The sequence below is a fragment of the Mangifera indica genome, chromosome 17 (assembly GCF_011075055.1).
Source record: "Mangifera indica cultivar Alphonso chromosome 17, CATAS_Mindica_2.1, whole genome shotgun sequence".
Taxonomy (NCBI): domain Eukaryota; kingdom Viridiplantae; phylum Streptophyta; class Magnoliopsida; order Sapindales; family Anacardiaceae; genus Mangifera; species Mangifera indica.
Window position 1 is genome coordinate 11,661,343 of NC_058153.1, and position 24,021 is coordinate 11,685,363.

Genomic DNA, 24,021 nt, shown 5'->3' on the forward strand with positions numbered 1-24,021 from the left:
GGAGGGGAATGCTATTTTTAAAAATTGGCCTAGGGGGAAATGGTTAGTTTTTAGAGATTAGGGAGGAAAATTAGATTAAAATTTTAATTTATTTTTAATATTATATATAAAATAATAATTTTATTTTTTAAACTGTTAATTTTAATTGTTTATAAGTGGATAAATGAGATTTGTATAGTTAATAGGTGAAAAATGACATTACAACATACTTGGGGTGGAATATTTGCTTTGGCCTAATATTAATTAAAAGGAGTAGTACAAGATTGAAATATAATGCAATTTCCATAAAAAGCTTGTTTCCGGGGCCCCACACTCAGCTAAGCTGGGAGACACTAAGAGAAAGCGTCTCTTAGTGTACTATTCACTTTAGATATATCATAATTTTTCTCCTGAATTTTATAATTTAAAACATATTTTAATAATTTAATAATTTTATCATAATTTTTTCAAACAATATAAAATGTATATTCGTATCTAATAATTTCATAATACATTTATATAAGAGCTTCTGCTCAACTCGTACACAATAATGGGTGCAAAGAGAGAGCTGGCTCTATCTCATACAGTGAAAAGAAAATCATTTCAACTTAAAAGGAATAACACATATTCTTCCAAAAACATGTGAAAATCAGCATGGAGAGAAAATGGGTATCAGAGAATATAATTAAAGCGTCATGTAGTAATAATATTAATTAAAAGGAGCACTACAAAGATTGAAATATAATACAATTTCCATAAAAAGCTTGTTTCCGGGGCCCCTCTGCTCTTCACTCGTGGAAAATTTCAACTAAAACCGAGACCCACACAAGCTGAGAGACACTGATGACGGAGAAAGTGCCGTCAGTGTCTCCCCATGGTTAAGACAACTTTGTTGCCCACTTACTATGACATTGTCCCACCGACTATCTAGCTTAAAGATGTTTTTAATCAGTCAAGGACCCCTTTGTCTCTCTTACAAATTACCCACCTTTGCCTTGCTTAAGATCAAGAATAAAACATTTTTTCAGTTTTGTTTATATAAGCAACAATGGCTATTGCAAGACTTGGTATGTTTCTCACATCCACGTTGCTCCTTTCCTTTGTGTTTATGTCTTTCTCTCCAATTAATTCAAACACGTTCTTCCTTTCACTTGAGTTTACGACCCAAGAAGAATTTCCTCTCACAATTACTCCACACATAAACATTGTCACCAATTTTACATACCCAACTTAGGTCGAGTACAATTGAAGATTCGAATGATGTATTAAACCTACATTCATGTCAGTCTTTATGAAATCTCATCATTCTCCTGAAGACACACAGTGCAATACAGTCATAGTCTTCTTATATAAACATTATTTATAATATATTGTAGTTATTGTTATATAATATGTGTTTATTTTATCTTCTTATTGTTGTAATTCTTCCTACTGTATTATATTGTTATGTAATATTTGTTTGTCTTATCTTCTTATTGTTGTAATCTTCTTTATTATATCATATTGTTATGTATAATATATGTTTTCTTTATTTTATTTTTGTTGTAATCTAATCTTTTCTTTTTTCAAAAGAGAGAATCTATAAAATGATATTTTTTATTTTTATTTCTAATACTTTATATTGATATAAGTTATTTAAGTTTGAATTGATTCAATCAAATCTAAAATTAAATTATATTCGAATTTTAACTACACAATCTTAATCTATCCCTTTTACATTCTTGAAGTAACTCTTTTCAATTTTTCAGTAGCTTTGTTTAGGCACAGCCCAAGCCGGCTCGGGCTCATATGTGGTGTTTTAGGGCATGAAAATCCGGACCTTGCACACTCTGTGCATTGGCTTTTATCTACCCGACCCGATTGATTTGTATTCAAAAGTACATTTGCAGTCCCTTTACACTCCCTATGCTCCGCAAAACCCTTCAAAAACGTCAGCAATGGCGATAACGAGGCTAGCTGCAACAACCACATCTTCGCAAATCCATAAGCTCCCCCAAGCCGCTTATATTGATGCCGTGAAGTGGCTCCCTCCGCTCTCGCCTCTCTCGAAACTCTTTGCTGTTGCCCTCTTTGACACCGACGCTTCCACCCCGTCCCTCCAAACCTTCTCCTTTTCCGACCCATCTTCTCCCACTCTTTCCCCTCCCCACTCCCTTTGGACCCCACCTTCTCGAATCTCCTCTGTCGCCTCCTCCGGCTAGTCCCCCATCCTCGTCGCGGCGACTCTCTCCGGATCCCTCCACTTGCTCTCTGCGGGCCCCTCTGGGCTCGAGTTGCTGCACGCGGCGGACGATAAGGGGTTTCACGAGGGACCCATTTTAGGAATTGACGTGGCGGAGAGTGCTGGGGTCGTGAGCGTGGGGGAAGACGGGAGGGTCAATTTGGTTAATTTCGGTCGTGTCGGTGAGAGTTTTAGGAGGGTCTTTGATGGGGAGGGTTTGGTGGGGGTTTAACGCCGTTAAATGGGCGTCTCCGAGTGAGTTTGTGACTGGTGGGTATGGATTTGGACTTCAATGGTGGGATATGAGAAGCCCTGGCGGCCCGGTTTCGCAGTTTAAAGGGAACCGGTGAGCTTTGATACTTGTTATTTGAATAGTTCTATTTTTTGTGATCAATTGCTATAATAAAGATTACTTTTTATATATTATAAGTTTTTTGTTAAATTTAGTGTAATTTAATGGTACCGGAATTGTCCAATGAGGGCTTCGTTTTTTTTTTTTTCAATTAACATTTGCTTATTAAAGCTGATAATTTTTGCTAGCTGGGTAGCCTTTAAATCTTTTGAAGTATTTTTGGCATAATTTATATGTTTTTGAGTGCATAAACTCAGTGGGAAGAAATGTTTGGGCTATGAATGGTTAGATGAACCTTTGCTTGTTGGTTTTTGTTTGCTACTTACATAAGCTTCGATGCTTTTCATTGATTGCTGTGGATCATTGGCTTTTCATGGTGATTTTTGCTCAGGCCTCAAGGAAAATCTTCGGGGATGGTTCATTCAATTGATATTCATCCATCAAGAAAACACACTCTTCTGGTAAGAACTTTGCCTCATTGTGTTGTAAAACTTTCAGAGTTTGTGTATGAAATTGGACATTGTAGTTCTAGTTGTCTGTTGCCCCTTCCATTTCTCTTATTTTATACATGTGAAATCTCTGCTGTTTCCTGCACTTTTTTCGTTAGAATGTTTCCGCTAGTACCCCTTTTGTTGCTCTTCTTAGATGCATAAATTTGCTGCAAGGATTGCATTAAAGTCTAAAATAAATAATGTGATGTGGCCTAGGGACATTCATACAATGCTTCCGATGATAATATTGAAATTTATGTGTACTTACTAAAGTCCTGTATGATTTAGATGTTATTGAATTACTAAAATGTAATAAAGTCTTGTATGCTCGTATTACTAGCAGCTTAGCTCCATTATGGTTTTATTATATCAACTAAGGACAGTGGTTGCTTTCCTTTGATTTTATTTTGGATCATACAATGAGATGGACCATTTTAAATAGATGTTTTCCCTTGGGTGTCTGCAAGAGAAGAGGCTTTCTATAGTGAAAACCAAGGAATTCTATTGTAGCATTAGTTATTACTTTTTTCGAATCTAATAGTTATATCTTCATTCAAACTCTGGTTTTATAGTTCAAAAACCATACTGATGTGAAGCCTTAATAGGTTGCCTTTTACAGCCCATTTAATGCGTTAAATGGGGATGTCCATTTGATTTACTTGATGATTTTTAAAGCCAGAATCAGCTTTCTTAATGTAACCTAGTATGACAGGTATCTCTTGTTTGCTTCAATCTTAAAGCCAGTTTATTAATTCTCTAGTATTTGTAGGCGGGAGGCTCATCAGGTACAATATTTGCCTGGGATCTACGGTGGCAGCAACAACCACTCATTCTCTCTGGTGTTGGGACTGGAGATGCTGCTGTCCCTTCAATATCTGAAAGTGAGGTTTGGGAGGTTCAGTATGATTGCTATACAAAATCCTCAAACATTTCATCTGCTCGAGTATTACCTGCCATGTTCTGCTCAGAGGACGGTATCCTTACTGTTGTTGAACAAGGTATGGCGTTCTTGATCCAGCCATTGCCTACTATCTCTGTCATTTCTGGCAACAACATGCCCACTTAGACGAGTGAAAATCTTTGGTGTCCCATTATCAGATTGGATAACTATTTCTATAATAAATTTTGACTGATCATGTATAAATGCGTAACTGTATAGGTGAAGAACCCACCGAGCTGATGGCCGAACCTTGTGTAATTAACAGTTTTGACATTGACAAGCAGAACCCCTCTGTAAGACTTTAAAAATGTTTTCTTTTATCTATTTGCTTTTGGGAAGTCTATATAAAAGCCTTTACTGAACACACAAACTTGCATGCAGGATGTTATTTGTAGTTTGGAGTGGGAATCTCTGGCAATCGTGATAAGATCATGATGTTTATTTTATAATTGGATGTAAAGTGGGGTTAACCCCTCAGCTTTGAATCTGTTTGCGTTCTTCTTTCTTGGCAATTTACCTAAGAATCAGAGAAATGCCCGGTCTCTTGGTGTAATGTGACTCCATTTTGGCCTTGGACGATGAATGGAGTGAGTTCCTGACAGATAACAACTATGATGTGAAATGCAAAGTTGGACAAGCAGTGACATTGATAATTTTGCTTCCTGTTTATTCATGAATGCAGTTTATATGTTGATTGAATTGCAGAAAAGCTGTCGCTGTGGGTAATTTGATTATATATTTTAACCATTTGATCATGCTTAATGAATGAGAAACTTGAACAAAAGTTCGGAAAGATGAAAATCATGTAATTGAGTTCTGTAGTTTCAAGATTTGGTACCATTCAAGAAGCTAAGTTTTAAAAGCTAGGCTGGACTAGCTGGTCGAACCAGTTTGAGCAGGGCCTGGGTTAGTACGGTGGATGTTAATGTTTGCACTTATATTATGTCATTGAATTAGACTGACCGTGATTGATTGGGCGGCTCACGTTGGGTAGTGAGACTCGAGCTGTCTGTTTGTAAGATGACAAATCTGTTATCAGGTTACTTCGTTTTCTGTTGGATTAATTAATAATATATTTAAAATTTTAATTATATTGTTAATATCATATTAACATCATAAGATCAATTGATTGGTAATTCAAGACTCAAATTTGCCTCTTAACCCGAACAACATCTAGGTTCGAGATTTCCACCAAGAAGTTCTTTAATGGATGTTTTCGCAGCTGCGCCTCAAAAACTTGGAGTACTACATTAAGTTTGAACTTTTTATTCACTTCTACAATCTTAAGAATTTTAACATAAAATCATAAATACTTGAGTCACTGAAAAATCCAATGAAAGAAGAGAAAAGACCTTAGAATCAATAGGAAAATGATTATATATATTTAAAAAATTGAAAAAAATATTTGGGAACAATTCTTCAAATATTATGGTGAAATTAAAAAAAATCATAAAATTGTTCATGATTGGCAATAAAAGGTAGTTTCGAGTCAAGTTTACTCACGCTTGATTTAGTATTTGGCTCAAACAAATCCAAACTTAAATTAGATTGTATTAACTGTTGAGTTAACTCGAATAAATCAAATTATCGATAAATCTATCTTTTCTAACAATTTTTTTGTCAATAGTGGCAGTAGATGCATCTTTTTTGGCTTCCTTTTAGATAATTACTCATAATCATCATCTTTGATGACACTTATTTAAGAGACATCAATCGGTTGGCCTGACTCGAAGCCTTGGAAAATAGCTCAGTTTAGTACTGTAATGTGTTGAGCCCCACCGATGAGTCTTCTGGATAGGTCGTGGCCCTAGACACAAGGCTCGTGGTAAGGTTGACCCGGTCCAATACTATTTACATAATATTAAAAAAATTAATTAAATAATTAATAATTATAATATTAAAAGTTAATTTTTTTATTAAATTTAATGAGCCAACTCGGCTCAACCCATATATATTGGGTTTGGGCAATGGGCCTTATACATCTCATAAGCCACCCCGCTCTGAAGGTTTGATATTGTATGTCTAGAGGTAAATTATAATTTTTAAATATGTTAAGAGTGTTTATAAGTTTAAAAAATTAATTTATGAGTTTTCAAAATCTTGTTAAGAGTTAAACTGTAATATTTAAAATGTTTGACTCTGATATATAAAAAAGTTGTTTTCTAATTTTCTTTTTAAATTTATTGATGATAAAATTATTATTCTATTCATATACAATTAGTTTTTTTAAAATGTAGTTAAATTTTAGGTAAAAATATGCTATTTATGCGGCATAAGGGTGGATAGTGTTTGTCAAGAAAACCTTTGGTGAGACTGGTTATTATCCTACAATCTCTTTTGCTTTTAAAATCTCTTCCGCTTTTAAAATCCTTTTGCTTTTAAAATCTTTTTCTTCTACGATCTCTTTGTTCTTTCTCTCTGCTGTATAAGCAAAACCCACTTTCTCTCCCTCTCTTGTGCTATATAAGCAAAACCCACCCTTCCCTTGCTTAATACCAACAACAACGCTTTACTTTTTCTTCAGTATTGTTTATAAGCCAAAAATGCCTACTGGGAGATTCGCTCTATTTCTGGTAATCTCATTTATCCTCTCCTTTGTGTTAATATATTTGTCTCCTCCTACTCTAATTACTTCATACAGATTCTCTTTTTCATTTGAGTTTATGAGTGAAGGAGAAGCTCCTCCTATAATTACTCTATACATAGACACCGTCATTAGTTTGCCTATGCCCAATCTAGGTCGTCAACTACAACTGAAGATCTGAATGAGCTCACATGCATGTCAGCTTCCATGAGAGCTAAGCTGATCATCTTAAAGAAGAAGATATAAATTTTATTGTGTTTGTATTACGTACACTATTCCTGTATAATTTTTACTTACACAGTAATATGTACTTGTGTGGCATGTATTTGTCTTATCTTCATGTCTTTTAGCTTTTTCAATAAGATTATACTTTTAATTTTATTTTTAATAATTTAGGTTGTTATGAGTCATTCCAATTTAGACCAGTCAAATCAAATGTCAATTAATTTAAATATTTAAGTTTATATTAATTCAATCAAATTTAAAATTAAATTGTATTAAAATCTCGTCTAAACAATCTTTTAACTGACTATTTCTTGAATAGATTCTTAATTGAGCACAACCCAGATCAGCTTTAACTCTTTGGTGGTTTTCTTGGGCAAGAAAATCTTGACCATCCAACGTTCTTTGTATTGGCTTTAATTTTAATTAACCCAACCTGATTGATTGATAGACCCGATTGATTTGTATTCAAAATAGCATTTTCGGTTCCTCTACTGTCTCATTTTCTGGCAAAACCCTTCAAAAACACAACAATGGCGATAACGGGGCCAGCTGCAACAATCGCCTTTTCACAAATCCATAAGCTCTCCCAGGCCGCCTATATCGATGTCGTGAAGTGGCTCCCTCCGCTTTCGCCTCTCTCGAAACTCTTCGCTGTCACCCTCTTTGACTTCGACACTTCCACCCCACCCCTCCAAACCTTCTCCTTTTCCGACCCATCTTCTCCCACTCATAGAGATTGATGTCAATCTCTATGAAATCCCATCATTCTCGTGAAGATACACAGTATAATACAATCATACTTTTCATATGTAAACATTACTTATATTGTTGTATTTGTTGTTATATAATGTGTGTTTACCTTATCTTTTTGTCATTGTAATTCTTCCAACTATATTATATCAATAAAATTATGTGTCTATTTTGGTATACAAATATATTTATTTATTTATATATGTTGTCATGTAATTAGATGATTTTAAATTAAAGATAAAATAAGATCTAATAATATGATGACACGTGTACCCAAAATAGGTATGCATAATATTGTTCATATTATATTGTTATACAATATGTGTTTGTCTTGTCTTTCTGTTGTTGTAATCCTCTCTACTATGTCATATTATTATGTATAATATATGTTTTTCTTATTTTACTATTTTTGTAATCTAATCTTCCTTTTTTTTAAGGGGGAGAATCTATAAAATGATATTTTCTACTTTTATCTTGAATACTTTAGGTTGATATAAGTTATTTGAGTTTGGATAGAACAAATCGAATATGAATTAAATAGAAATTTGAATTGATTCAAATTGAATATAAAATTAAATTGTATTTGAATCTCAACTAGACAATCTTAAGCTATCTCTTTTACATTCTTACAATAACTCTTTTTAATTTTAAATCAGTCTTGTTTGGGCACAACCCAAATCTGCTCTGGCTCATGTGTGGGGTTTTAAGGCTTGAAAATCTAGACCATGCACACTCTGTGTATTGGCTTTCATGAAAATACTAAGATATATCATAATTTAATAGTCTGATTTATTATCAAAATATTAGTCATTTTAGATATATTATTATTTTTGGTTTAAATTTTACAATCTAAAATATACTTACTAATTTAAAAAATTTACAATTTTATCATAATTTTTTCAAACAATATAAAATATACATACATATCTAATAATTCATAACACATTTATATAGGAGCTTCGGCAACTCGTACACAATAATGGGTGCAACGAGAAAGCTGGCTCTTTCTCATACAGTGAAAATAAAAAATTTCAACTTAAAGGATAACGCATATTCTTCCAAAAACATGGGAAAATCAGCATGGAGAGAAAATGGGCATCATATAATAATAATATTAATTAAAAGGAGTAGTACAAGATTGAAATATAATACAATTTCCATAAAAAGCTTGTTTCCGGGGCCCCTCTGCTCATCATTCCTGGAAAATTTCCATAAAACCCAGACCCACTTCTCACTTTCTGTTTGGATGCAGGTGTCAACTCTTTTTTTTGTTGAACGAAAACTCACCCCAGCCGGACTTTTTTTCTTTTTGGAATAGAGCCAATCACATTGATCATGTATAATCTGAAATCTAATAATTAATTTTAAAACTAGGTAAGAGAGAATTTGAATTTATTTTAGATATACGATTTTTTTTTTAAATTTTATAACTCAAAATATATTTTAATTGTTTAAAAAGTTTATAATTTTATCTTAATATTTTTAAATAATATGAGATATATATATATATATATATACATATCTGACAAATCTTTTATATTTTATTGATATAAAATTATTTAACAAATTAATATAAAATATTATTAAAAAACTATTATAAAGATGGATAATATTATTAAAAGAGTTTAAAAAATATCTATAAAATTGGTAATATTATTAGGTAAATAAATAAATTTATATGGAATCTAATTAAAATCTAATTTGAAAACTCAACCAATTCAGTTTGACTAACCTTTAGCTAGAAGTGTTTTCCTGCTTACACTTACTTCTGCAAGTGCATGCATGTAGACGTGAAATTCAATCTGTGTGCGTATTGCCACGTCATCAATATCTCTCAGGTTGTGACCGCACAAGCTGAGAGACACTGACCACCAGAGAAGGTTTCTCGCCTTGGTCAATGACAAATTTTTGTCCCACTTATTATAACATTATTTCACCCAGTATCTAGCTTAAAAGGGAAATTGAAATTTTTACCACTATTTTATTTCGTGTATATAAAATTGTCACCTATCCTAAAGCTTTCATAAATATACTACAACAGTACTCACCTTTTCTAAAATACCCCTCTTCAATTTTTCATACATAAATTCTCTCTCTTCTTCTCTGTAACTTTTTTCTCTCTTCTTCCTCTTCTTCCAAAGTGATAAAAGAATCACTCTCTCTTCTTCCTCATATTCAAAAACAAGAGCAGTAAATTACTTTGAAGAATTCTTCAGATTAAGAATTCTTCAAAGTAAGGATTTAAAAAAGAAAATATCAACCCACAAAAAAATTAGCTACATCAATTTTATATCATGGAAGAAATGACCATAAAAAAAGATCATTTAGTAGGATTAAACTGGAAAAAAAATTAACATTTAAGGATTAAAACTGAAAAAAAAAAATTTGAGATTAACCGAAAAAAAAACAAATATAGACGTAAAATTCTAGAAATTTTTCTTGTGCTGTACATATAAGAAATATATTATAATATTATATAATATAATATTATAATAATATATATTATATTATATTATTATATATAATAATATATATATAATATAATATTTTATTATAATATTATAATAATATTAAAATATATTATATTATTAATAATTATATATTTTATATATATATAAAATGGTTGGCGGAATCGCCAATCCTTGGCGACGCCAAGGGTTGGCGATTCCGCCAACCATTTATACTAATATATTATATATATTATTATATTAATATATTAATTTTTTATATTATTATATAATATATTATAATATTATTATATTATAATATATATAAAGGGTTGGTGACCGCCAACCCTTTATATTAATATATATAATATATTATATTATAATATTATATATTATATAAATAATATATTATATATATTATTATATTAATTTTATATATTATTATAATATATTATATAATATTATATTATACATAATATATTATAATATAATTATAATATTTTAATTAAAAATATAATATAATATATTATATTAAATATAATATATTATATAATTATAATTATATATTATCATATATTAAATATAATATAATATATTATATATAATATAATTATTTATATATAATTAAATAATGGGTTGGCGGGATCGCCAACCCCTGTCAACAATATATAATATTATATATATTATTATATTAATATATATAATATTATATATTATAATATATAATTACTAATATTATAATAATATATAATAATATAATATAATATTTTATTATAACATTAATATAATATTATAATAAAATAATATATTATAATATAATATATAATTATAATAATATAAATAATATATAATATTATAATATAATTATAATATTCTAATTAAAAATATAATATAAATAATATATTATATTATATAAATAATATATTAATATACATAATATATTATAATATATAAAATATATTATATATAATATTAATATTATATATATAATATTAATATATATAATATTAATATTATAATATATAATTTTGTTACCAAAGATTGGCGGCATCCCCAACCCTTGGCGACGCCAAGGGTTGGTGATGTCGCCAACCCTTTGTTTATATATTATATATATATATTATATTATAATATAATACTATAGCCTTTTTATTGATATGAATCCCATCTCTCTATAAAAGATAAAATGTAAGCTCTGACGTACGCACCCTTTTATGAAATAAAATAAAATATATTATATAAAATGGCAAATAATATATACATATATTATATTATATAATATTATATATTATAATATATAATATATTATATATAATATAATATATAATTATATATTATAATATATTAAATATAATATAATTATAATTATATTATTAAATAATTATATAATATATTACATAATATATAATATTATAAAATATAATTATATAATAAAATATATATAATATATTAACGGCAAAAAAAAAAAGCAAACTGGAAATTCTGGGAGTTATTGCGCCAACCTTTCCCACACCACTTGCTTTGCTTTATAAAGGGTGGGCCCACCCTACATTAATGCTACAGACCAATTTCCCTTATCGCCAACCCAAACTCCTTTTACATATATATATATATATATATATATATATATATATATATATATATATAAAATATTAATATATGAATACATATATATTTTTTTATATTATTATAATATATTATAATATATAATTTTAATATTTTAATTTTATATATATATATATATATTATATTATATATAATATTATAATATAAAATATTATAATTATATTATATTATATTAATATTATAATATTATATATTATATTATAATATTAATATATAATATTATAATATATATTATTATATTATAATATATAATATATTATTATTATATTATAACATTATATATTTTATATATTATAATATAATATATATTATTATATTATATTATATTATTATTAAAATAAATTAAAAAAAGACGCCAACCCTTTTGGCGCCAAGGGTTGGCGTACTACCTTTTTTTTTTATTTTTAATATTATAATATTAATTTTATATATAATATATTATATATATTATTATATTAATATATTATTTATATTATATTTTTAATTAGAATATTATAATTATATATTATAATATAATATATTATATTATTATAATAAAATAATATATTATATTATTATATATTATTATAATATTAGTAATTATATATTATAATATATAATATTATATATATTAATATAATAATATATATAATATTATATATTGTTGTCAGGGTTGGTGGAATCGCCAACCCTTGGCGTACGCCAGGGGTTGACGATTCCGCCAACCCATTATTTATATATATATATAATTATTTAATTATATATATAATTATATTATATATTAATATAATATATTATATTATATTATATATTAATATATTATGTATAATATAATATTATATAATATATTATATATTAATATAAATTATAATTATATTATAATATTATATAATATATTATAATAATATATAAAATTAATATAATTATATATATAATATATTATTTATATAATATATAATATTATAATATAATATATTATATATATTAATATAAAGGGTTGACGGTCACCAACCTTATATATATATATTATAATATAATAATATTATATAATAATATAAAAAATTAATATATTAATATAATAATATATATAATATATTAGTATAAATGGTTGGCGGAATCGCCAACCATTGGCGACGCCAAGGGTTGGCGATTTCGCCAACCATTTTATATATATATAAAATATATAATTATTAATAATATAATATATTTTAATATTATTATAATATTATAATATATTTCTTATATGTACAACACAGGAATAATTTCCAGAATTTCACGCCTACGTTTGTTTTTTTTTGTTAATCTCAAATTTTTTTTTCAGTTTTAATCCTTAAATGTTAATTTTTTTTTCCATTTAAATCCTACTAAATAATCTTTTTTTATGGTCATTTCTTCTAGGATACAAAATTGATGTAGCTGATTTTTTTGTGGGTTGATCTTTTCTTTTTTAAATCCTTACTTTGAAGAATTCTTAATCTGAAAAATTCTTCAAAGTGATTTACTGCTTTTGTTTTTGAAAATGAGGAAGAAGAGAGAGTGATTCTTTTATCACTTTGGAAGAAGAGGAAGAAGAGAGAAAAAAGTTACAGAGAAGAAGAGAGAGAATTTGTGTATAAAAAATTGAAGAAGGGTATTTTGGGGAAGGTGAGTACTGTTGTGGTATATTTGTGAAAACTTTAGGATAGGTGACAATTTTGTATACACAGAATAAAATAGTGCTAAAAATTTCAATTTCCCAGCTTAAAAACGCTTTCAATGAGTCAAGGGCCCCTTTGTCTCTCTTATTGCACCCTCCTTTGCCTTGCTTAATATCAAGAAGAAAACATTTTTTCAGTTTTGTTTATAAGCAACAATGGCTATTGCAAGACTTGGTATGTTTCTAGCATCCATGTTGCGCCTTTCCTCTGTGTTTATTAGAGATGATAATTTGAACCCGATTTTAAGGATTTCGATCCTAACGGAAAAAAAATTCTCCAATGAAAAGAGAAAAAGGTACGGGGATGGAGATGAAAAAAATCTCCACAATCGAGGACGGGTCAAGGATGGGAATATATGTGTTCCCTCCTCATCCCACCCCACCCTGCCCAGCCCCCAGCCCCCAGCCCCTATCCCCCATCCCCCATCCCCATCCCTTTATATTAATATATTTATTTAAAATACTAATATATTTTTTATAATTTAAAATTATTTATGTTTTTTAAATTTATTTAGGTTTTTGTTGTATATATTAAAGTGGTTAATATATTATATTTGTGATATTTGAAATAGTGGATTAATTTTAATTTTATTTAGTTATATTATTTAATATATTTATATTATGTTTAAAAGGTAAAAAAAATAATTTTTTTTTATAGATATGGGGAGGGGATTTTTCTTTGCAGGGAGGGGACGGGGAATCATTTTCATCCCCGTAGCAAGGATAGAGATTGGTATCCCCTACGGGATGAGGATGGGGATTGAGATCCCCTCCCCGCCCCTCCCCGTTGCCATCCCTAGTGTTTATGCCTTTCTCTCCTCCAATTAATTCAAACACTTTTTTCCTTTCATTTGAGTTTATGATCGAAGAAGAATTTCCTTTCACAATTACTCCACACATAGAGATTGTCACCAACTTCACCATACCTAATTTAGGCCAAGTACAATTGAAGATTCAAATGATGTATTAAGCCTACATTCATGTCAGTCTTTATGAAATCTCATCATTCTCACGAAGACACATAGTGCAATGCAGCCATAGTCTTTCTATGTAAACATTACTTATATTATGTTGTATTTATTGTTATATAATTTGTTTATTTTATCTTTTTATTATTGTAATTTTTCCTACTATATTATATTGTTATGTAATATCAGCTTGTCTTATCTTCTAATTGTTGTAATCCTTTTTATTATGTCATATTGTTATGTATAATATATGTTTTCTTTGTTATACTATTGTTGTAATTCAATCTTCTCTATTTTCAAAGGGAAAAATCTATAAAATGATATTTTCTGTTTTTATTTTTAATACTTTATATTGATATAAGTTATTTGAATTTGAATCAAATAAATTGAATATGAATTAATTTAAATATTTAAGTTTAAATTGATCCAATCGAATTTAAAATTCAATTATATTCGAATCTCAGCTAAACAATTTTAATCTATCTCTTTTTCATTCTTGAAATAACTCTTTTCAATTTTTCATTCAGTTTTGTGTAGGCGCAACCCAAATCGGCTCCGGCTCATATGTGGTGTTTTAGGGCATGAAAATCTGGACCTTGCACACTCTGTGCGTTGGCTTTTATCGACCCGACCCGACCGATTTGTATTCAAAAGTACATTTTCAGCCCCTTTACTCTCTCTATGTTCCGCAAAACCGTTCAAAAACATCAGCAATGGCGATAACGGGGCTAGCGGCAACAACCACATCTTCGCAAATCCATAAGCTCCCCCAAGCCGCTTATATTGACGCCGTGAAGTGGCTCCCTCCGCTCTCGAAACTCTTTGCAGTTGCCCTCTTTGACACCGACGCTTCCACCCCGTCCCTCCAAACCTTCTCCTTTTCCGACCCATCTTCTCCCACTCTTTCCCCTCCCCACTCCCTCTGGACCCCACCTTCTCGAATCTCCTCTCTCGCCTCCTTCTGCCAGTCCCCGATCCTTGTCGCGGCGACTCACTCCGGCTCCCTTCACCTGCTCTCTGCGGGCCCTTCGGGACTAGAGTTGCTCCACTCGGTGGACAATAAGGGGTTTCACGAGGGACCCATTTTGGGAATTGACGTGGTGGAGAGTGCTGGGGTCGTGAGCATGGGGGAAGACGGAGGGTCAAATTGGTAAATTTAGGTCGTGGCTGTGAGGTTTTTAGGAGGGTCTTTGATGGAGAGGATTTGGAGTTGTTTAACACCGGTAAATGGGCATCTCCGAGTGAATTTGTCACTGGTGGGTATGGTTTTGGACTTCAGTGGTGGGATCAGAGACGCTGGTGGGTCGGTTTCGCAGTTTAAAGGGAATTAGGGAGTCTTTATTATTTGAAAAGTTTTATTTTTTTGTGATCAATTGCTATAATAAGGTTTAGATTTTTGTTAAATTTATTGTAAGTTGATGGTAATGGAATTGTTCAATGAGGGTTTTTTCAATCAAGTTTTTGCTGATAAGGATGATAACTTTTTGCTAGCTGGGTACCTTTTAAATGTCTTCAAGTATTGTTGGCATAATTTATATGTTTTGAATGCATAAATTCGGTGGGAAGAAATATTTGGGCTATAAATGATTAAATGATCCTTTGCTTGTTGGTATTTGTTTGTTACTTACATAACCTTCCAATGGTTTTCGTTATTATGGGGTTTTATGCTGATTTTTGCACAGGTTTCAAGGAAAATCTTCTGGGATTGTACATTCAATTGATATTCATCCATAAAGAAAACACATTTGTCTGGTGAGAACTTTGCCTCTTTGCGTTGTAGAACTTCTGGAGTTCGTGTGTGAAATTGGATGTTGTAGTTATAGTCAGCTCGACTGTCGCCTCTGCCATTTCTTTTATTTTTTACATGTGAAATCTCTGTGTTTCCTGCGCTTTAGTTGTTAAAAATGTTGATTCTAATACCCCTCCTGTTGCTCTTCTTAGCTGCCAAAATATGCTGCGGGGATTGCAGCGAAGTCTAAAAGGAATAATGAGACATGGCCTAGGGGCATTTATACAATGCTTCTGATGATAATATTGAAATTTATACATACCTATTAAAGTCCTGTATGATTTTGATATTATTGAATTACGAAAATATTGAAATATATACATCCCTACTAAAGTCTTGTATGCTCGTATTACTAGCGGCCTAGATCCATTATGGTTTTATTATATCAACTATGGACAATTGTTGCTTTCCTCTGTTTTTATTTTTGATCATACAATGAGTTGAAACATTTGAAATAGAAATATTTGGTTGGTTGATGATGTTTTCCTTTTAGTGTGAGCAAGAGAAGAGGCATTCTATTGTGAAAAACCAAGGGAATTTACAGTGTCATATGTTATTACTTTTTGTTTTTTTTGGGTCTAACAGTAATAGCTTCTATAACACCTTTTTCATAAATATATCCCTAGCGGTAATCATCTCGAAGAGATGTGTCTTATGTAAATAAATGTTTAAACTAAAATATTTCATTTACTGTAAACGAATTATTATTTATTGGAATTAAATTAGCATGCCAAAAAGATATCAAAAAAAAAAAAAAAAGAGTTTAACAGTTACTAGTAATTTAATTATTCTCCTGCGTATAAATAACATAAATCAAGATAATGAAATAATAGTGGCCAAGTTTACAACTTAGAGTGCCGATCCACTTGTCTTCCTGTCTGCCCTGTCGTCCCTCCTACCTTCAAAACACAGAACAAGGTATACTATGAGTATAAATATTCATAGGTTCTCATGATGTCATTGGTATTCTCTATTAGCCTTTTTCCCATACGGAGCCTTGTTGTCGAACGTGCCTCGGGCGCAACAATTAGACACTCATCTCAAGTACTTTTTATGAGTATCTATCTCTGATGAATATTGAATTGAGCACTTATCTCAGGTATCTCGTATGACTATAATCGGGATGGACACTCATCTCAAGTGTCGGGTATCTTTCCAAATATTTTTTTTTTCTATTCCAATTTCCAAGACCAAGACGTCTCATTCATTGGTCTGTGTTTTTTTATTACCAGAACGTCTCATCAATTGACTTTTGATATGATTTTCTTAATACTAGGATATCTCATTAATTGACATTCGACATACCTCACCTATAATTATGTATAATTATACCCACAATTTCTTGACCAAACTTATTATAATCCCTTGCAGACCCTACCCTTATTTCCATATCGGTACTTAGAATGAGAATTAATTTCTTATGATTTAATATGCAATCGGCCTAGAAACCAATTGACGAAAATAAATACGTAATTAATTGAATGAATGAATAATAAATATTATTTCATATGATGCACTGTGCGCACCCAATAAATGGTATATGCCATGTGGTGCAGGTACACTGTAGCTATTGGTGCACCTGCACCATGCATTTAAATGTGCACGTGGTGTGCACATGGCATCTCTTTTCAATTTCAAAACAGAAAAGTCCGCCATGCACACAGGCAGCTTCTTAACCAACGATTATGCATGCTGCTCGACGACAGGGTACGTGCTGGCGAGAACACGGCATACAGGCAAGAGGGTGACACTTCTGGTGAACGTGCAGTATGCCAGCAGCAATAACTTCACCAGATGTGGTGCACGTTCGGCATGCTTGCGGCATGCCGGCAGCGAGAATTCACTTGACGTGCTGCCCATCCGGCGTTGTTAGCTGCTAGGCCAGGCCTTGGCGGCCCCGACGGTGACCCAACCCAGCGCCAACAGAAGATCCCGGCCTCCCGACATCCATAATCGCCGATCATCATCATCATCATAAAATTGTACGAATGCATAAATATAATCAATTTTAGCCTAAATTCTAATTTTCAGGAACAATACCAGCCAGCCACATAATACACATGATTATTAGCAGATACAATATACATACACAACATTCAGAAATTTCAGATCACAAAGTTTAGGTGCAGAAAAGTATGGTTGGTGGCCTACCTCTCCTCCGGTGATCTCGACAATATTTGCGTGGTGATGACAACTCCGATGACTTTCTTCCCTAATCAACATACTGGAGGTTTTGCTCTCTCTCCCTCTCGTCGAAAACAATTGCTGGGTATGAGAAAAATAATATGCGTCCGCTTCCTCCCTTTTCTCTCCTCCCCTTTTCTTCTCTTCTCTTTTCTTTCTTTTCTTTTCTTTTCTTTTCTTTTTTTCTTTTTTCTTTTTAAATTTATGCTGTTACTTTATATATAAGTTGAAGACAATGCCCTTCATGGCAAACCTCCCAGGATCGCGTTCCTTTATGCATAATTTTGGGATTCATGATTGATTGTAATTTTTAATTTCAATTTCAAGGTGAGCTATACGTACATATACATAGATAATTTTTTTTTTTTCCAATTCAAATTTTATATAAATGTAAACATATATCTTATGTAAATATAAATATCTTGATAATGTACCACATATAATCTCCTCCGTGTTCACACTTGAATATATACAATCTCCAAATTTAGGGGCATACACACTTTAAATTCAACAATTTGAGCAATAATAAAATACTGGATATCAGCAAAATGACCAAATTACCCTTTTTATTAACTTGGGGTATTACAGCTTCATTCAAACTCTCGTTTATGGCTCGAAAAACATTCTGAAATGGCGTTAAATGGGGAGTGTCAATTGTCTTTCTTGAAGATTTTCAAAGCTGAATCAACTTTCTTAATGTGACCTAGTATTACAGCTATCTCTTGTTTGTTTGAATCTTAAAGCTAGTTTATTAATCCTCTAGGTTTTGTAGGCTGGAGGCTCATCAGGTACAATATTTGCCCAGGATCTATGATGGCAGCAACAACCACTCGCTCTCTGGTGTTGGGACTGGAGATGGGGCTATCCCTTCAATATCTGAAAGTGAGGTTTGGGAGGTCAGTATGATTGCTATGCAAAATCATGATAAGACCATGATGTCTAGTTTATAATTGGATGTAAAGAGGGGTTAACCCCTCAGCTTCGAATCTGTTTGCCTTCGTCCTTCTCGGCTATATACCTAAGAATCAGGGAAATAACCAGCCTCTTGGTGAGCAAGTTGCTGACAGATAACAGAAGAAAAATCCTACAATGTAAATAAGTTGTATAAAATTGAAACTCAAATTTGAAAAAAAAAAAAAACAAAGCCTGATCAATAAAAATTCATACAAAACCTTAAAATTTATAAAACCAGTCAAACTTGTAAAATAAAAAAGTAAATTTTTTTTCTTGGAATTAATTAAAAATCAGTTGAATAAATGATGAAAAACTATTATTTTAAATGTAATAAAATACTTAATTAATAATAGGAAGTCAAAATTTGTATGGAATCTCAGCAATGATTTTCCCTCACAATTTCTCTTAGCAAATTAATAAAGCTATAATTTTCCTCTTAAAACAATTTCTCTTAACAAATTTAATCAGAATATTATCTTTATAAATGAATGAAAATAAAAAAAATTGCATAAAAATATCTCAATGTACCATTTTAAAATTAATATAAGAAGAAATTATTTATATGGTGATGATTATTACTAATGTCGCAATAAATTTTGAATTTTTTAATTATATGGTGACAATTAATATAATTGTCAACAAAAGTTACTAAATTTTAAATAAACTGTGTGAAAACAAATTGTATAACTTTTTGTGTAAAAATTGAGGTGTTAATTTGTGATTAGGTGATATAATTATTTATTTTTTCTTTCACTTTAAAATTATCTAATCAGATGTCACTATATCAAGTTATACACAAAGGTTATATAATTTATTTGTATATTTAATAGTACTTTTAAATCTTTTACTTTCTATATTTTTTAGCTGCTCTTAATTATATGTCACAAAAAAATAACCTTGCAATTATTTTTTTTGTATTGATTTTCTCGTTGATAATATATTTCAATTTTCATGTCTCATTAATTGGTTTACACCTAATTAATCTTTTGCCAGAATTTTTCTTAATTTGAGTTAACATTAATTATGATTTTTGTTTAATTAAAAAGTATTCGAATAATTTAATGAATGAGTTTAAGTGATTAATAAAAATAAACATAATATAAAACACTTAAAAATATTGATTTGGGTAAACGATATCAGTGCCAATCAATTTACTGAACCTTTGAAAATATTCAATAACCTTTTATATTAGTCAGGTTTTTGTTTGAAACTTTAACAAAATAATTTTACTCATTGCAAATCATCATTTGAGAATGTTCAAAATCACTATTTATAAATCCAAAAAATATGGTGTTTCAAGTATACATATAATCTTAGTGTAATTTAATTCAACATTTTATAATATGTGTGTAAATCCGGTAAATTAATGGATTTTTTTTTTTAATTCATGTAATGTTACATCTTAACCTACTGGTCTAAGTTTTTTGAGTCCATAGAGTAGTTAACAGATTAAAGGTGTTTCAACATTATCAAAGTATATTTAGATGATAACTGTTCAAACTTAGGCTTTTGAGAGGGAAAAAAAAAAAGGATTTTCACGAATAAAAATGACAACACGTTTTTTGAGATTTGAGAAGCATAAGCAGTAGCTGTGTTGGACGCCGACTCCAAGCTCAACAGTTACTGCTTCTTGACTTGTATTCGACTTCTAGCATAAGCTATCGGAAACTCAACAATTTGACTCACCTTTAGCTGGAAGTGCTTTCCTGCTTACACTTAACTTCTGCAAGTGCATGCATGTAGACGTGAAATTCAATCTGTGCGCGCATTACCACGTCATCAATATCTCTCAGCTTGTGGCTGAGAGACACTGATCCAGATATGGTTTCTCGCCTTGGTCAATGGCAAATTTTTGTCCCGCCAACATTATTCCACTCCCGCTCATTGTAACATTATTCCACCCAGTATCTAACTTAAAAACGCTTTTCATATTTTGTCCCACCAACATTATTCCACTCCCACTCATTATAACATTATTCCGCCCAGTATCGAGCTTAAAAACGCTTTTCAATCAGTCAAGGGCCCCTTTGTCTCTCTTATAAATTCATTGCACCCTCTTTTGCCTTGCTTAATATCAAGAAGAAAACATTTTTTCAGTTTTGTTTATAAGCAACAATGGCTATTGCAAGATTTGGTATGTTTCTAGCATCCATGTTGCTCCTTTCCTTTGTGTTTATGTCTTCCTCTCCTCCAATTAATTCAAACACATTCTTCCTTTCATTTGAGTTTATGGCCGAAGAAGAATTTCCTCTCATAATCACTCCACACATAGATATTGTCATCAACTTCACCATGCCCAATTTAGATAGAGTACAATTGAAAATTCGAATGATGTATTAAGCCTACATTTATGTCAGTCTTTATGAAATCCCATCATTTTCATGAAGACATACGGTGCAATGCAACTATAGTCTTTCTATGTAATAATTACTTATACTATGTTGAATTTATTGTTATGTAATTTATGTTTATTTTGTCTTCTTATTATTGTAATTATTCTTACTGTGTTATATTGTTATGTAATATGTGTTTGTCTTATTTTCTTGTTATTGTAATCCTTTTTACTATATCATATTATTATGTATAATATGTGTTTTTCTTGTCTTATTATTATTGTAAACCAATCTTTCTTTTTTTCGAGGGAGAGTATCTATAAAATGATATTTTATACTTTTATTTTTAATATTTTAGGTTAATATAAGTTATTTAAGTTTGAATCGAACAAATTAAATATGAATTAATTTAAATATTTAAGTTTGAATTGATTCAATCAAATTTAAAATTAAATTATATTTGAATTTCAACTAAACAATCTTAATCTATCTCTTTTACATTCTTGAAACAAATTTAAAAGGAAAAACACATATACTTCCAAAAACATGGGAAAATCAGCATGGAGAGAAAATGGGTATCAGAGAATATATACAATAATAATATTAATTAAAAGGAGTAGTACAAGATTGAAATATAATACAATTTCCATAAGAAGCTTGTTTCCGGGGGCCCTCTGCTCATCACTCCTGGAAAATTTCAACAAAAACGAGACCCACTTCTCACTTTATGCTTTTCTTTTTTTTTTTCAAAAAGAAAACCCACCTCAGCCGGACTTTTTTTTGGGACAGAGCCAATCACATTAATCACGTCGTCTTAGTAACCAATTTTAAAACTAGGTAAGAGAGGATTGGAACCTATTATCATGTTAGTTTAATAGTGTGATTTATTATTAAGATATTATTTATTTTAAATATATTATATTTTTTTAAGTTTTATAATTTAAAAAAGGCCAAACGACTATTTCCCACCCAAGGTATGCTGTAATGACAAGTTTCCCCCCTTTAACTATGGAAATACCAAACACCCACCCATGACCAGTTAAATTTAACAGAACCCTAACGCCTGAGAATTTTATCTCCTTTTGCCCCCCTAAAGTTTGAAAACAAAAATTTTCCCCCAGCCTAAGTTTAAGAAAATGGCAGTTTCACCCCAGGGTTTGGTTTTGAAATCTCCGGCGACCTCTCCGGCTCCGTTGCCGACGGCTTCTCCCTCCCGAAGAATCCTCTCCTTCCGGTGATCGGTTTCCTCCCATTTGGAGGCCCGATCGTCGCCGGAAAAGCGGTGGGAGACGAAGAACTTCGTCGGGGAAGACGAAGTTCTTCGTCTTCCTAGACGAAGACGAAGCCGTCGTCTTCGTTTGGGAAGACGATCGGCTTCCCAGGGAAGACAACCGTCTTCTTCTGGGAAGACGATCGTCTTCCCAAACGAAGACGACGGCTTCGTCTTCGTCTGGGAAGACGAAGAACTTCGTCTTCCCCGACGAAGTTCTTCGTCTCCCACCGCTTTTCCGGCGACGATCGGGCCTCCAAATGGGAGGAAACCGATCACCGGAAGGAGAGGATTCTTCGGGAGGGAGAAGCCGTCGGCAACGGAGCCGGAGAGGTCGCCGGAGATTTCAAAACCAAACCCTGGGGTGAAACTGCCATTTTCTTAAACTTAGGCTGGGGGAAAATTTTTGTTTTCAAACTTTAGGGGGGCAAAAGGAAATTATATTTTAGTTTATTTTTTAATATTATAGAGAAAATGACAATTTTACCCTTAACCCCGTTACTTTTAACTGGCCATGGGTAGGTGTTTGGTATTTCCATAGTTAAAGGGGGGAAACTTGTCATTACAGCATACCTTGGGTGGGAAATAGTCGTTTGGCCTTTAAAAAAATCTTAACTGTATAAAGAATTTATAGTTTTATTTTAATATTTTTAAAAATATAAAATATATATATATCTAATAAATCTTTTATATTTTATTGATATAAAATTATCTAATAAATTGATATATAATATTAATTATTAAAAGATTATTATTGAGGTGAATAATATTATTAAAAAATTTTAAAAAATATTTATAAGATAGATAATATCACTAAATAAATAAACAAATTAATACCGAATCTAATTGAAATTTAATTTGGAGAAACCGAACCAATCCCAATTTGACTCACCTCTTGCTGGAAGTGCTTTCCTACTTACACTTCTGCAAGTGCATGCATGTAGACCTGAAATTCAATCTGTGTGCGCATTACCACGTCATCAATATCTCACAGGTTGCGACCACACAGGCTGAGAGACACTGATGACCAGAGAAAGTGTCTCCCCTTGGTCAATCACAAATTTTTGTTTCTCTTATAAATTCATTATTTTTCCAGCCAAGATCTAGTTTAAAAACGTTTTTAAATCAGTCAAGGGCCACTTTGTCTCTCTTATAAATTCATTATTTTTCCAGCCAAGATCTAGTTTAAAAACGTTTTTAAATCAGTCAAGGGCCCCTTTGTCTCTCTTATAA

At 30.9% G+C, this 24,021-nt stretch overlaps 2 pseudogenes; both read left to right on the plus strand.

The window, feature by feature from the left end:
• Nucleotides 1-1,880: 1,880 nt before the first annotated feature.
• LOC123200488 lies at nt 1,881-5,074 on the plus strand (annotated as a pseudogene).
• Nucleotides 5,075-14,874: 9,800 nt separating this feature from the next.
• Nucleotides 14,875-15,711, plus strand: LOC123200491 (annotated as a pseudogene).
• The last annotated feature ends 8,310 nt before the right edge of the window (nt 15,712-24,021 follow it).